Below are 16781 nucleotides of genomic sequence, written 5' to 3' on the forward strand. Positions count from 1 at the left end.
TCTTCAATTATTTCCAATACAAAAATATGAGAGAGGGAATAAAATGACTTTCCCAAAATAAAGAAATATTGAGGATTTAATAAAAAAATCAAATAAGATTTTATTTTGGTTTTATTTGCTATTTTAATTGAATTTAGGAAAAATTCGCATTTTTCAAAATTCCATTTAGGCCCCCAAATAAATGTTTATCATGTGCGTCTTGATTTTAGAAGACGGGGAAATTTTATTTTGGGATTTTTGGAGTCCGTTTAGTTTTTTTTGTTTTTTCTGAGCGTAACTATTTAAAAAAAATCTGAACCGACCTACGGGCCGTATCCGGCCAGGACTCCCTGGCCGAGGCCTTTTTATAGCGCCGCCCGAGGCCCGGGACAGCCCAACCGCCACCCACCCCAAACCCTAACCCTAGCCGCCCCGCGCGCCGCCGCCGCCCCGCCGCGTCGCCACCCACGCCGCCACCCGCGCCGATCCGCCGCCGCCGCCGATGATCGCCGGAGCCGCGCCGCCGCCGCCGCCGTTCGCCGGAGTCGCCGAGGTAGACGTCGTTGCCTCGGTTTTCGTGAAGAAAACCGATCGTTTTTTAAAAAAACTTAGATCTGTTTTTCCGTTAGATCGATTTTTTCGGTTTAGTTAATTAGCGAGCGTTCGCTCGTTCGTCCATTTTAACGAACGCGTTCATCGTTTAGATCCAGATAACGAACGTTCGTTCGTTAATCTGTTCGTCGTTTTTCTTTTTCGCGGATTAAATCCGCGATTTTTCTGATCGAGATTCCTGATCCGATTTTTGTTCTAGTATAACTTTTCGCTCGTTTATCGGCATCAGGCGAATCAAGCGCCTGGAGTTTCGTCTCGAAACCCTCATTCCGTTTAACCAACTCAAACAAGTTTTTGCCACTGTAAAAATTGCCCTAGATCAGAATAGTAAACGAAGCCTGTTTTCTTTGTCGTTTGTCTTTCATTGCTTCGTTCGATTTGATTCTTTTGCCAACCGGAGTTTTAAGTTGAACTTTCTGGTTAGATCTCTTACTCGAGTTTTACATATGCATTAGTTGAGTACTTATTGTATGCTTGTTTGTTTGCGATAGAGTACCCGGAGTGCGCCGCTTGCTACTTTGAATCGCTAGGTTTTGCGGATCATCATCAAGGCAAGTAACACTTTGATCATACCTCCTACTACCCAGTTTTTATTGCATTAGATCAATCCTCACACCTTGCATGATTAGGATCTAATTAAATTATGGGTTCTGGGAAGTAGATGAGGTAGTACCTATCACCTGTTCGTTTATCAAACCTTTGGGAGTTACTTCTACGTTTGCTTATTATGCCATGCTATGCTAGTAGACGTGGATTGGGTGAGTGCATCCATGACAGATGTGAGATTGTTAAATTAATGGTTTATCTAAGGTGGCAACTTAAATACACATCTGGGTGGATTGAGGCACCTGGGTATTCCAGCGATTGCCTGTTTTTCTTTTGGACCGCCACCCAGGCTCAAAGGGATCATGAGATTATTCATGCTAGAAACTTCCGTGTGCAGCCACAAGCTACTATGGGCTCTAGCATAGTTGATTAAGTCGTGCGAATTCTTACATTGGTAGACTAGCAGATGTAGGGGAAAGTAGGTGTAACGGTCTATCCGATCGTAAGGTGCTAGTGCTTCTGAAAGACTATGTCTCGGTCATCCGTTTCTCAAACACCATGTAGTGCGAGAATCCCAACGGAGGAGATCGAGTCTTGTGGGAAAAAGTGCGCAAACCTCTGCAGAGTGTATAAACTAATTATGGTTAGCCGTGTCCCCAGTTATGGACATCTTGAGTATCTAGTACCTGGATTATCATGTGAATCTCATCATGTTACTCTAAATTAATTTTGCTGGGTTTTTAATGATGATGCTTAATTGGGATTGAGAATGCTGTCAACCATTCTCAATGTTTAAAAACTTCCATGATAGTTAAATAAAATTTTATTCCGTTGCAGTAGGGAAAAATTAGCTTTACGCAAAACTGTAACTATAGAGCTTTCCACCAGCCAAATATGCATATAGTATAGCCTATTTCTTTCATTGCTCTCTATGTGTTACATTGCCAGCATATTCCATATGCTGACCCGTTTCGGGCTGCAACGTTCATGTTGCAGACTTTTCAGACGACGATTAAGGTGCCTTTAGGTCGTGGTTCTATACTCAGTGATGCCGTTGGAGTTGATGGACTCACTTATCTTCCAAGCCTTCCGCTGTTATCGTTATTTGATGGCCTTAAGCCATATTTATTGTAATAAGTTCTCTTTTGAGACACTCGATATAATAAGTGTGTGATTGTTACTCTATTATAAATCCTTTAAGTACTGTGTGGTTTCAGTATTACTGATCCAGGGATGATACCTGAGCACAGAGATTGGACCATTTGAGGTCTGGTTGCTACAACATGGTTGGGTTTCCCATACTCGTATTGATAAGAATACCATAATAAGGGGGCACGATCTCTGTTTTGACAAGACGTGACGTCGGTGGTTGCGTCTTGAAACACGAAATGGGAGGCCGAAAAATGGTTTGAAATAATAGAATGGTCAGACGTAACGTCTCACCAGTAAAATTTTCAGAGGACAAAACTTATTTGTATTCTAATTCAGGGGTATGACTGTTGTACACAGTCGGATATAGTACTGACGGTCAACTGCTTTGAAGAATTCGGAGGAGGAACCCGCCTTGCAATGCCGGAGACAATCTGCGCGTCGGACACATCGTCATTGAAGACTGGTTCAGGGGCTACAGAGGGAGTCCTGGATTATGGGTCCTCGGGTGTCCGGGCTACGTGATGTTGGCGGGACAGATGGGTCGTGAAGATACATGATAGAAGGCCTTCCCTCGTGTCCGGATGGGACTCTCCTTGGCGTGGAAAGCAAGCTTAGCATGCGGATATGAATATTCCTTTCTTTATAAACCGACTTTGTACAACCCTAGTCCCCTCCGGTGTCTATATAAACCGGAGGGTTTAGTCCGTAGACACAATCATAATCATACAGGATAGACAACTAGGGTTTAGCCATTATGATCTCGTGGTAGATCAACTCTGGTAACCCTTATACTCATTAAAGTCAATCAAGCAGGACGTAGGGTATTACCTCCATCAAGAGGGCCCGAACCTGGGTAGACATTGTGTCCTTTGTCTCCTGTTACCATCGATCCTTAGATGCACAGTTCAGGACTCCCTACCCGAGATTTGCCGGTTTTGACATCGACACCCTTTTTCAGCCGTGCCGCATTTGGGAGCTTCAAGAGGGGGGCACGTGGCTTCACGGCGGGCGCCACGCCACCCGCCGACGAGGTCATCCGTGGCGGCATGAAAAGTCCGCGTGCGATGCCGGTGCTTGGAGGAGCTCTGGCGGAGGTGAAGCCAAAGCTCCCCGTTCTAGGGTTTGCAGCGGCGGCGGAGAGGTCGCGGGTGTAGGAAGGGGTGAGGGGGGTGCCGGCATGGGCATCCATCAGGTCAATTCGCCGATGACGGCGCGAGCGGGGCGAAGGTGGCCGATGGAGCGAGTGTGGCGCGAGCGCTTGAGTGTGCGACGCGCGGAAGCGGGCGCACCAAATACACAGCGCACGATGGTGATTCAGACTGCGTGTCCAACTCTATATGTCGCACGTGCTTATTTATTGCGCCCCTATATCGATTGCGCGCGCACTAAAAAAACAAATTTACAGCGCGGCGCTTATTTAGCGTGGCCGTTGGAGATGCTCTTAAGGCCTTTGTAACTTCTCAAGATGGGCTTGTTTGTGGCCCATTTTTTATTGGACACGTCTGTTTAACGAGGTGGGTTTATCGATGGCTCTTTGCTCTGTTCGTTCGATCTTGAGGGCAACACCGCGAACGCTCTTTTTCTATGAGAGGTTCGCCAGTTCATTCCTCCCAGTTCGGACGAACTCTGAAAAGCTATCCGCTCGTAATGAGTGTTTTGGTGTTAATAACAATAATGATTAGACGACTAACTATGTTTTGAATGTGCTTTCAGTATATGCATTATTGGAACGGCACATAAAATTGGCCAGCAACCCTCTAAGCTAAAGGATAAAAGAAGATGACACGCTCAATTTTCTACCGACAATTTCTCGTAAGAGGGGATACAACATGGATCGTGTGTGGAATCAATGAAAATGATAAGACAAAATTACCACCCAAATCCCAATGAGAGACGAGCCCATGTTTCACTTGTTATTTGACTCTAGGACAAGTTGGACTATTTGTCTAATATCTAGCCATTATCTGACTTGGTAACAAAAGCCTATGTAAAGTCAGATAATCATTGGATATTACCCAGATAATCTGATTAGTTAGACTAACTGACTTGATGACAGTAGCCTCTCTAAAGTCAAATAATCGTTGGATATTGCCGAGATAATCCGACTTTGCCAGAATGAACATAACGGGCAGAAAACTAGGAGACATATAAATAGCCCCTTCTTCTCCACAGGGAAGGGGACGAACTCCATTCCTCTTTCCTCCACTGATTCAAAGCTTCAATATTTGATTCATCTGTCTCTAGCCAACCATATTTCAGACAGACAAGGCGGAACACCCGATCTACCAATCCATCTAAAAAAACTTGAGTTTGTTGATTCACATGAGATCCTAGCAAATATTGTTACTCTTGGATTTGTGAGAACCCTAGACAGTTGGCGTTACACGGGAGTTTCCAAGTCGTGTGATTGTGCTCCGGGCTCGTTTGCGACGTTTTGGAGCTTGCCCCAAAGAGCTACCCCTAGACGAAGCGAGCCAAAGCATTCGTTTCTTGTGGTTGAAGAAGGTGAGACACTTGTTTTCGTGGGAGCATTCAATGTTCTCCCCTCTCAAATGGAGATTAGCACACTCCAAGTGTGTGAACTTTGGACTACATCATCATCTTCACCGCTTTCGCTTGTCTCTTTACGCGAGCTTTGCTTGTTGTTTATACTTGCTTGTGTGTTGTCTTGTGTAGCTTACTAGCTTGTTGCAACACATCATATAGGGTTGTATCACCTAGTTTCATTTCTAGAAAACTTATATTTCCGCACTTTTGTGCAAAAGCAACTAAGAAAAGGATTTAATTTGGTAGTCACCTACTCAACACCCCTCCCCCTCTAGGCGACATTATCGCCATCTTAGATCCTTCAAAAACGTTCAATGGGATCAGATGACTCACGTTCAGCCAGTATTGACGTCCAACAATTATACGAAGTACAAAGCACCTCAAACATAATAAAAATGACATTGAAGCCTCTAGACTACCAACAACCACTACCGATGCCAGAATGAGCCATCAACGCGCCGCTCCCCTATCTAAGCCGGTTTGACTTTTTCGATGATAGTTGAGAAGTCTTCGTGCACATGCCCCTAAGGACCAATGCCTTAGAGTCGTAGTCGTCGCCATGGAACCATTGAATAGACCTGAAGCAATGGCATCAAATCTCGCCATTGAGGACACATGGCGAGAGACCCTAACCTCGCCTCCCCAAGGAGATGGCAGGAATATATGTCGGAGCTCCGTCAATAATGTCCATGTGGACGAACTTGCGGAGGATCGGAGCCCAAAAGTCAGACTCGAAGAAGAAGCGCCGCCATCCGCATGGGTGTCGCACATGTAAGGACTAAAAAGCTCTAACCTGAACTACTAGAAGGAGCGAAGGCATCGGGATTCCACACTCACCACTAACTGATGGAACGAGATGCAAAGGATAAGCGAATCCACGAGCTCGATGGTGAAGCCTGTTGGATAGAGTTTTCCCTAGTCACTGGGAGAAAATGGAAAAAATCCTATGAGGAGAGGTTTGATTTGATAGGACTTCATCTCTAAGTTCTTCTCCCTCAGAAAAGCGTCCTACGTGTGATAGTCTGAGATAAGTATATGTTTTTTCATGGGGAAAACTTATAATCTATTTAGCAAACATCATGGCAGCGTAAAGAACAAATAAGCAATATAAATTATATCCATGTCCATACGCCACCTAGCAACGACAACTACCTGGAGCGAGCTGAACGTGTGTCGCCGTCAACATCCCTCCCTCGCCCAAGCTTGGCAAACCTTGTTGTAGTAGACAATCGTGAAGTCGCCGTGCTAAGGCTCCAAAGATTAGCATCCTAGAAAAACAATCGTCTTCGATGAAGAGCAGCGTAGATTTAAAATATCCAACCTTTAGAGACACAAACATAGACAAACGAAGACCGGATCCAAGCAGAGCCATCGAAGACAAACATCGACTGAATCCCGTTAGATTCGCCGGAGACACACCTCCACACATCCTCCTCTGACAATAGACGCTCTGTCAGGGCAAGGGCTGGGAGAAAAGAATCATATTCCATCTTCAGAATGTTGTCCCCGCCTTGTCTTCCAGGGCAGGAAACAAACCCTAAACAAACTAAGAAAATGCATCTAAAAATGAAGCAGGAGCCCTCCCACCAACAAGCGGTGGCTGAGGCAAGGACTGTCAGGGGCCTCGGCCCGGGCCAACGTGCAGATTTTCCCATCATATCACAGATGGTTTGGTTAGCTCCTCCCCTGACAACACATGGCCCTCCTCATTAAGTTTTCCTTGCTCCATCACTACTGGCAAAGACCGATATCCACCGTGTCTTCGTAGCGTCAGGGCAATGGTAGAGCTACGTGAAGCCTTGGGGTGGCGCCACACCCCCCCCCCCCCCCCCCCCCCCCCCCCCACCAATTTTTATTTTCATTAGGTATAAGATGTGGCCCCTACTGCCTTGTAGCTTGCCATAGGAGATGGACTATCTCATGGATGTTTCAAGCATAAGCAAATCTTCACGCATTAACGAGCATGCATGTGCTTCTCGGTTGCTCATGTGTTCTATTCCATCTCGTCCAAACGGCCAACTCCAACCAGTCGAGGCCGAGGCACATCCTTGAGCCTGTGACACATCGCGAGGAGGCGAGAAGAGACTCAGATAGGGTGTTCGTCGATGTCATCGACTGCATGAACTCTGGCTCGCCAGCCGCTGTCATGGCCGACTACAACGCTATGGACAAGCTCCACTAGTCGTCAGCGGCTGGTAGCGGATCATCTGAGTCGTCGTACGAGGAGCCGTGCTCGCAATCGTCGTCAGAGGTGTCGGAGAGGATGATGAGACCTTTCAATCGCCGGACCTCCCGGTCTTGCTGCTGCTTGAGCTTCGTGAGCCAAGCTGCCTCCGCCGCCTCGTGCTCGGACTACTCAATGACAATCAGGAGCGCCTTGGTGTTCTTCCGGCGGAGCCGCCGCGCGTCCATCTCCGCGGCCGTAAGCAACCGGCGGTAGAACCATTCGAGGAGGCGCTGATACGTCTTCATCGTATCTACTTTTCCAAACACTTTTGACCTTATTTTGGACTCTAACTTGCATGATTTGAATGGAACTAATCCGGACTGACGCTGTTTTCAGCAGAATTGCCATGGTGTTATTTTTGTGCAGAAATAAAAGTTCTCCGAATGACCTGAAAATCAACGGGGACATGTTTTGGAATAAGTAAAAAAACTGGCGAAAGAATCAACTCTAGGGAATCCACACCCTGTCCACGAGGGTGGGGGTGCCCCCCCCCGGGGCGCGCCCCCTGCCTCATGGGCCCCCTGAGGCTCTACCGACGTAAACTGATCCAACTCTATATATTCACGTTCGGGGAGAAAAAAAATTAGGGAGAAGGATTCATCGCGTTTTACAATACGGAGCTGCCGCCAAGCCCTAATCTCTCTCGGGAGGGCTGATCTGGAGTCCGTTCGGGGCTCCGGAGAGGGGAATCCGTCGCCATCATCATCATCATCAACCTTCCTCCATCACCAATTTCATTATGCTCACCGCCGTGCGTGAGTAATTCCACCGTAGGCTTGCTGGACGGTGATGGATTGGATGAGATTTATCATGTAATCGAGTTAGTTTTGTTATGGTTTGATCCCTAGTATCCATTATGTTCTAGGATTGATGTTGCTTTGACTTTGATATGATTAATGCTTGTCACTAAGGCCCGAGTGCCATGATTTCAGATCTGAACCTATTATGTTTTCATGAATATATGTAAGTTCTTGATCCTATTTTGCAAGTCAATAGTCACCTACTATGTGTTATGATCCGGTAACCCCGAAGTGACAATAATCGGGACCACTCCCCGTGATGACTATAGTATGAGGAATTAATGTATTCACTAAGTGCTAATGCTTTGTTCCGGTACTGTATTAAAAGAAGGCCTTAATATTCCTTAGTTTCCAGTAGGACCCCGCTGCCACGAGAGGGTAGGACAAAAGATGACATGTAAGTTTTTTTCCATAAGCATGTATGACTATATTCGGAATGCATACCTACATTACATTGATGAACTGGAGGTAGTTCTGTGTCACCCTATGTTATAACTGTTGCATGAGGAATCGCATCCGACATAATTATCCATCACTGATCCATTGCCTACGAGCTTTTGACATATTGATCTTTGCTTAGTTACTTTTACGTTGCCACTGTTACAATCACTATAAAAACTACTACTGTTACTTTCACTACCGTTATCGTTACTTCCATATTACTTTGCTACTAAATACTTTGCTGCAGATATTAAGTCTTTCAGGTGCGGTTGAATTGACAACTCAACTGTTAATATTTGAGAATATTATTTGGCTCTCCTTGTGTCGAATCAATAAATTTTGGTTGAATACTTTATCCTCGAAAACTGTTGCGATCCCCTATACTTGTGGGTTATCAGGCACGCGTCCTCATCGGGCTCCGCCCCTTCCTCTCCCTTTCCCGCTGCCTCTCGCGGTGGGCGGCGCGCGCCTCTAATTTTGGAGTGCGCGTCCAGGCCGGCGGGGCCGGCACAAGCACCCACCACTTCCCAAGAGGGGGAGCAGCAGCCGACGGGGGCAGGCGACGGCGTAGGGGAGGCGCGGATTGCACAGGCCGCCCGAAGAAACTGCGCATGGGCTGGGATCGGTCAGCGCCAGCATCCGAGCTGCGTCGACGGGGAAGCTGCGTCTGTGGCAAGGCTGCAGATCCGGAGCCTCCCCCTGTTGTTCGGTCTGTCCCTAGACTAACTCTCTCTTTCACAGCTAACTTGCTAATGCAGGTGGCGACAAAGCCAACCGCGAAGGAGGTATGGGACGCTGCACGGCGAGTTTGATCGCCTGCGAATGGACGACGGCGATGAGCTGGACGAGTACGTCGGGAAGGTCAGCGGCATGGCGGCGAGGTACGCGTTACTCGGGTCAACGCTCGACGACAACGCCATGGTGAAGAAGCTAGTAGACACCGTGTCGGACCGGCTGTACGCGGCGGTCGCCGGAATCAAGCAATTCTGCAACGTGGAGGAGATGGCGTTCGAGGAGGCTCGGACGGCTCAAGGCGTTCGAAGAAAGGACGCGGCGGGGCGTGGAGGCCCGCGGCGAGCGCGCAGACAGGCAGCTGGTGATGACTGCGGCACAGCGGACGGCTCGGCAGCGGCGGCAAGGCGAACGCGGCTTCGGCAACCACAACGACGATTGCGGGAGAGCACAACGTCGAGCAATGAAGGAAAGCATCGTGGACACTACAACAATTGTGGGGAGTATAGGCACTTTCGGCGCGAGTGCCCGTAGCTGCCGGAAGGACCGGCGCCGGAGCAGGCTCTCCTGACCGACACCAACGTCGACGACGACAGACTCCTCTAGGCCGTGGCTTAGGGAAGTATTGGAATAAGCCACGGCATCTGGTGCGGTCGGGCGTGTTGGGTGCACGTGGGACGTACGGGACACAGGGGCGTGGCATGTATGTGTGTGCAATGGTACAGTCGCGTGAGCTAGCTAGCTAGATGCGTTGGCGGTTCCGTTGCGGGCAGCCGCGGTGTGCGTGTGGGAGCGCATTGTGTGGGCGCATGGAGTTAGCTGGTAGTTAGATCGTGGGCTCGTTCGCTGAGTGCCAGGTCATGTGGTTCATGCAGTTAGTGGCTAGCATAACGGGGCGGCTACGCATGCATGAGTCTGCTACTTAATAGTTGTATCATATTTGCCTGTTAGTGTAAGGAGAATAGAAGTGAGAAAAGGCCGAGGCTGTGTGTACGGCTGGCCGCCAAAACTATCTGCTTGTACTCCGTCTTACTTCGTCCGTAGCGAGAGAGAGCAGCTCCAACACCGGTCTTCACCTTGGATCGCTCCAAGACGATGAGGATAAGCTTATAAAAGCTTGGAGTCAGAATGACTGCTGGAGCTCGTCATTGCGCCGGATTCGATCAAAATTGGTGTAAGGAGAGGAAGGAGCAAGAAAGCGAAGTGTGAGTGAGCTAGAGTTTCGGAGCGATGAGCCGGATGGGATTTTTTGTGGGACAGCCCTGAAGTCGGTGGTGAGCCGGGCTTATCAGGTGGACGCGTCTGGGTGTGCCCGAGCGATTCTATATTCGCTCTATATTTAAACTGGATATAAGAGGTGCCGTTCAACCCGGATGTTTGAGATGTTTGTCTGAATTAAAAAATCATAAGTGATCAGTGATTGGACGGACCACCTAAACATTTAAGACTAGTTTTGGACCCCCAGTTGAAGATGCTCTAAGGGCACAACAGATGAAGCTGATCCAGGACGACACCAACGCGAGGCGGGGAAACACTAGCATGGGACTCGCTCTTGGTCGGAGCAAGAGGAAAACGTTTTGCGTAGTATATGTTTTTATATTATAGTATCAACTGGAAGGTCTAGCTTTGGCCTAAACTTATTCCCAAGTGATCTCGGTTGTGTGTTTACTGTCGTTCGGTAGTGTGAATCATGCGGCGCCGAGTTTGAAATATGTATCTTTCCCTAGGCTAATCCGATCCACTGATATTATATATTATGAACGGATAAATGTACATCTAATTTTTTTCAAGTCAAAGTTTTAAAATGTTTATGAACTTTCTAGAGAAAAGTACAAGTATTTAGGGCATCTCCAAAGGTAACCCGTAATTTTTTCCCGCATTCGTCCGTGGACGGGGGACATATCCGTGGACATAGATGTGGAAAGACGCCACCCAACCGTAGCCACATACATTTCAAACTCTTTTTCAATAAACCGGATGAAATTCATGCGAACACGGCTAGATTTCAAATAAACATGAGTGAATTCATATAAACTCTGACGAGAATGGTTAAATATTGGACATATTTAACTTAAAAGGTAAAACTATATGCACATACAGTCGCGCAGACCTCTACTTCCATGAACGGATACACTACACTAGTCTACGGCCGATCACGACGGATCCCTTTGTCTTCTCCATGTCCGGCAGCCCGCTAACCGGACTACCGGGAGCCCCGAAGACATATTCTTCCCCCGTATCTTCCCTATGTCCGACTACGCTGTTCATCGAAGTGGCAAAGAGAATGCTTCAGCCGAAGAGGAAGGTGCTTTCGTGAAGCCCAGACGGGTGTGCCCACGATGGTCTGAGAGAAAGACCAGACAGATCACCGCATGTACAGGCCGGCAACGCGCCAGTGGTGGCCTCCATGGGATACAAGTGGCGGCGGCCTCCACCTCGCGGCATTCGTGCAGCCAGCTTCTTTCTGTACGTGCATAGCGCAGCTACGGGCGCGTCAACGGCGGATGGCACGGTTGCAGGCACTGGAGGCGGCGATGCCCGTGCCGCCATGCTCCTCGCTGTGCCGGGATGGAGCAACTCGCCACTCCTCCGCGACTGGCTTCGAGCGTGTGACGCCCGGATATTTAAACTACAGTGAACTTCTATTAATGATGACATGTCACCGCTGTCATTGTTGTTAATCTCGCATTGATTCCAATCCATTCGAAGTTCAAATTTAAATTAAAGTCAAATGGTCCAAGTATTCAAACGTTAAAACTAAAATGTTCTTTGTGTGACAAATAATCCCTAGAAAATATTGAAGAAGAAACCACATTTTTATGGACTAATTAAAAGCCCCAAAATAAATAAAACAATGGCTTAAAAAATTAAATAAATGCCTTTTATAATTTATAAAGTGTTAAACTATTTTATTTAGGAGTGCAACTTTTTGTGGCAGTGGTAAAACTAGTCACACTAATTTGGGTGCTCTTGTATGTATTTTGTAAAACAAAAAAACACAAATGAGAATAAAGTTAAAACAGTAAAGAAAATTACTAAAATAAAAAAGACCCCCCTCCCCCGATTGGGCCTTGGCCCAGTTGGCCGAGTGGCAGACCGACTTGCAGGCCCACCCCCCCACGCCCCCGGCCTACTTGGCCTCCCCCCCCCGAAACCCTAACCCCACACACTCGCCCTCCCCACATTCGATCCCCACTCCACCCGATCGATCCCATCGCCCCTCCTCACGCCGCCAGGAAGAGAGCAGAGAGGAGAAAGAGACCCTGCGCCCGATCCCGCTCACACGCGTCCTCCTTGCCATGCTTCGACCACCTCTGCCGCCCTGCCGTTGTTCTGGTCGGCGAGCTCCTCACCTCTGACCCCCTCGCATCGCCTCCTCCTCCTTCGACCTACACGGCCGCCGGCCCCGCCCCTGCCGCACACCCCATATCGCTGGCGTCGCCCGCGTCCCGCGCCTCCCATGGCGCACCAGGCCATGGCCGGGACCTGCCGGCGCGCATTGGCGCTCGCCCGCAGCTCGCCACTACTCCTTCGCGCGCCCCGCCCATGCTAGTCACCCCTGCCTGACTGCCTCCTCACCGACGGCCCTCGTGATGTAGGTTAGGAATCCTAATCGGCCGATCTTTCACGAAAGGAGCGGATCCCGCGATGAACACGAAGAACACGATGAGAGAAACGAGGGGAAAACACAAGAAGAACACGAGAGAACACTCAGACCAACAAGAATGATTACACAAGTGCTAGATCCTCGAAACACGATAAGAGATACAAGATCCAAAGTCAACAACGGACGATACGAAGGTAACCGGTCTTCTCCGTGAGGAGGTCTTGATGTTCTTCTCCGCAAGGAGGTCTTGAATCCAAAGGGATCTTCTCCGTAGAGGTCGCGGTCTCTCTCGTCGAGTAGATCCGATATGGATGAGCAATGCTCTATCTCTAAATATGAGCTAAACCAATGCTAACCCTAACTAGGAGGAGGTGGGCGAGTATATATAGTGCTAGCCCACGAAGGGGTAAGTGAGAGGGGGGATACATGGGCCCTTGGCCCGAGTCTTTGCATGCAGGCAGGCCGGAAGTTCTCGGTGGGGCCGGAAGTTCCGGGCTCCGGAAGTTCCGGGTAGGTTCCGGCCGGGTTCCGGGCTATCCAGAGAGTTGGCGCGCTCGGGGCTAGTCTGGACTCCGGGGGCCGGAGGTTTCGGGCAGGCCGAAAGGTCCGGGGGGCGGAAGTTCCGGCAGAGCCGGAAGTTCTAGGCTTTCCAGAAGCTTGTCCATGCTTCTTCTTACTTCTCCTCTTCCATGCTTGGCCTTGGTCCTTGGATCCTCCATGGTCGTCTCGGTTGTACCTGAGTATATGCAAGGTCCATGCATGAGGTAGTAGCTATGTCTCATATGTGGAAAGTGACGGTTCGGAGAGGAGTGAGTTCACCTTGTGTCCAATGGTGTATGGTCGAGGTCTCATCGTATGTCCTCTTGGGGCTTGGGGAGTAGTTGAAGTGTACATGGGGATGATCATAGGATGCTCCGCATCATCTCCCCTCCCTTGGGAAAGATCCGACTTCGGATCGTGATCCTCATCACCATGGAAACGGTTGTTGTGGATGGACATGTAGTTGGACGGAGTTGAAGACATTGCGCAATCCAAGTACTCCAAGGTGTTGTCGGAGTGGTATACATGCAAAAGGAGCAAACACAAACAACACTCAGAAATACAATGGTTAGCGCACACAAAGTGTCCATCATGTAATAATGAGTCCGTGCGACAAGATCGTTCATGACAAAGTGCATGAAGCTTATCAAGATTATCTAGAAAGATATGCAAAGCATTCATGGGCGAAAATGCAACCATTGTGCACACATATGTGTTGTGAATGTGATCAATGCAACCACGGTGCAAAATGATGTCATAGTGAGACGGTTTATCAATTGCATGAATATGGCAATGGATGCTCAATGTGATGTGATCATGCAATTGATGATAGGCAATAAGATCATGATGTATGAATATGCCATCAAGGTATATCACAAAAAAATTGCTAAGGAAATGCACAACTCATATATCATGGATGACATAGAAAGACAAGATGCAACAAGGCAATCATAATATGAGTCAATCCATGCATAAGATGCAAATTTTTCATGTGTATGATATGTCCATCGAGCATGACATGTGTGAGCACAATCAACAAATAAGGAGGTGTTGGTGTACCAATGCTCGATGTCTTGGCATGAGTGGAGGTTCGAAGGTGTTTCCAATAAGTCCGAGTGCTCCTCAATGTGAAGGTCCATAGAGCCAATCTTCAATGTCGCTCCTCCATTCGAGAAATGTATCATGTAGACAACAAGAAGGAAACAACAATGAAAGAGTGACCCATCCAATATGCGTATTTGAGGATGGCTCAAAGGGAAGGAGTTCACCTTTAGGAGATTCTTGCAAATGTTGGTGTTGCATATCGTGTATGCCTTCGCATGACCAACTTGTCGCATAACGGCACCGCCTTGTGAATCTTCCAAAATGAAAGAACAAGACAAACACGCGGAAAAACAACTGAGGTTGGCGGAAGTGCAAAACCTATCATTCGTGTGGTAAGATACCCAACAAGTGTATGCATCATGCTCATCATAAGAAAGGACAAGGGAGCATGTCATAGTATGGAGGCATATGATGCGAGAACAACCAAATGCAATAGGTTCAACCAAACAAGCATGCATCACAAGTAATATGTCCAAGTCTCCACGATCAATAAGCATAGCAAGTTGGCACTCAATACAAGGGTATATGAGAGATGACACTAATGGAGACAAGAGACAATGATCAATACAAATCAAGTGAGAGACATGAACATATATGTCATCAACCCAAGAAAGCAAGTAATAATGGAACATGGGTGATGCGACAAATCAAGCAATCATATGAATCAAGGCAAGCAAGCTAGTAGTGCGAACATGCAATGTACTAGAAGGAATCATGGCAAGCATGTCGCGGGTGCAAATAGCGTGCATGAGTAATTCACATGACATATCACAAGCATGAAAACAAGATATGAGCAAAGTAGGTTCATGGTGTTCGCAAGAAGTCCTATGTAAATGGCAATGGAACATCATGACTCTCCCAACACAACAAGCATCAATAGAATGAGGCACATGATAAACATGGCAACAGCAACAAGGATCTCCACCAAGCATGAAAATACACATAGGAGTAGCATAATGGTGAATCATGGGTAGATGCAAGCAAGGGTCACAATTGCATGGCAAAGAAGCAAGCATAGCATGCAAAGTGAACACGGTAAAATGAGCATGAAGCGACAAGCGGTATATAGCCCATAGCCGTGTGAGAGCCAAGTGAGAGAGATGCGCATAGTCGTTGCGCGAAGATAGCGGTGGGAAGGATAGTTCACGGGATCCCAAGTCATATTTACTCTCAAGATCTCGTTTCGTCAACTCTTGGGATTGAGAGGTTGACGAGTATATGTGAGTACCTACAAAAAAGAAAGGCAAAGGAAAAATTGTGTGTGCCTGGTATATGTACGTACTCATCATCCATCATGATGCGCACGTGCTTGTGTTGGTTAGCACAAAATAGCCAATGCTCAAATAAATGAGATGCGTGATATAGAAACATGTCATCCATCATGATAGGTTTGTTGTTATGTATAGCATAATGGAGACTCAAATTGTGTAATGCATCACAAGAAATATGTAGAGCATTGTTATTCATGGAATGCATATGTGCAAGCAATTATGAGAATCATGCAATGTATGGAATGCATCGAAATCTCCTAATATGTATGAGAAAACTATGGGGGTCTCCTCATGATCATTATTAGAAACATCACATGGAGAGTATTGACAACATCCAAAACAAAGCATATTTGGAACAATGTGATCATGGCATGTCATAGTAGATGAATTGCGCAAATCATGTAAAGGAAGCATGGCAATATCATCACATAAAAAACAAAAGTCAATGACCATGATCTCGTCATCTATTCCATAAGTGCAAATGGATTTATTTGAATGGGGCATGCATAGCTACTATGTTGAGATTGACATGACGCCATATGGGAGATCTCACTCATAGTGTATGACAAGTTCAATGGATTGTCAAACATGATGTGACCAAAAGAATTTTCACATGATATCCTATGGAGCATAACATCACAACTAGGCAACTCGACATGCTCATCATCATATTCATCATAAATAGGTAAGTCATGACATGAGGAAGTCGCACTAGCATGAAGCATGGGAATAGGTGTGTCAACACCATGCAAGCAATCATTCATAAAATAGTCCACTAGTAAGACAAGAGAAGCACCATCACCTATGTTACCTTTGGAGCATCGCTCATGTGTTGTAGGTGAGGTGTCGCAGACCAAGTCATGGTCATCTTCATCTTGATGGAACCATGTGGGGGGGTGCATCATCGTCCACCATGGCCATCGTCATCTCCATTGGAGGTATGGACACGTCGAGGATAGGCATGTCATCATGTAGGATACCTAGCACCAAGGAAGAAAACACACTCGGAGTATAGGTTATGTCGTTATAAATCATAGTGGCCTCACATGTCGTCTCAACTACCTCACTCATTAAGTGTTGTCGCTCACTCACTCCCTCTTAGATGCTCTCACTCATATGGTTGGTGGAGTCACTCAAATGGCTCTCAACCTCACATAGGATGTGTGGCATGCTCTCAAGTGTGGGGCTAGTGGTGGTCACACTCATCCTCTGATAGGAAATGC

This window comes from Triticum urartu, chromosome 1, assembly GCF_003073215.2.
Source record: "Triticum urartu cultivar G1812 chromosome 1, Tu2.1, whole genome shotgun sequence".
NCBI classification, from domain to species: domain Eukaryota; kingdom Viridiplantae; phylum Streptophyta; class Magnoliopsida; order Poales; family Poaceae; genus Triticum; species Triticum urartu.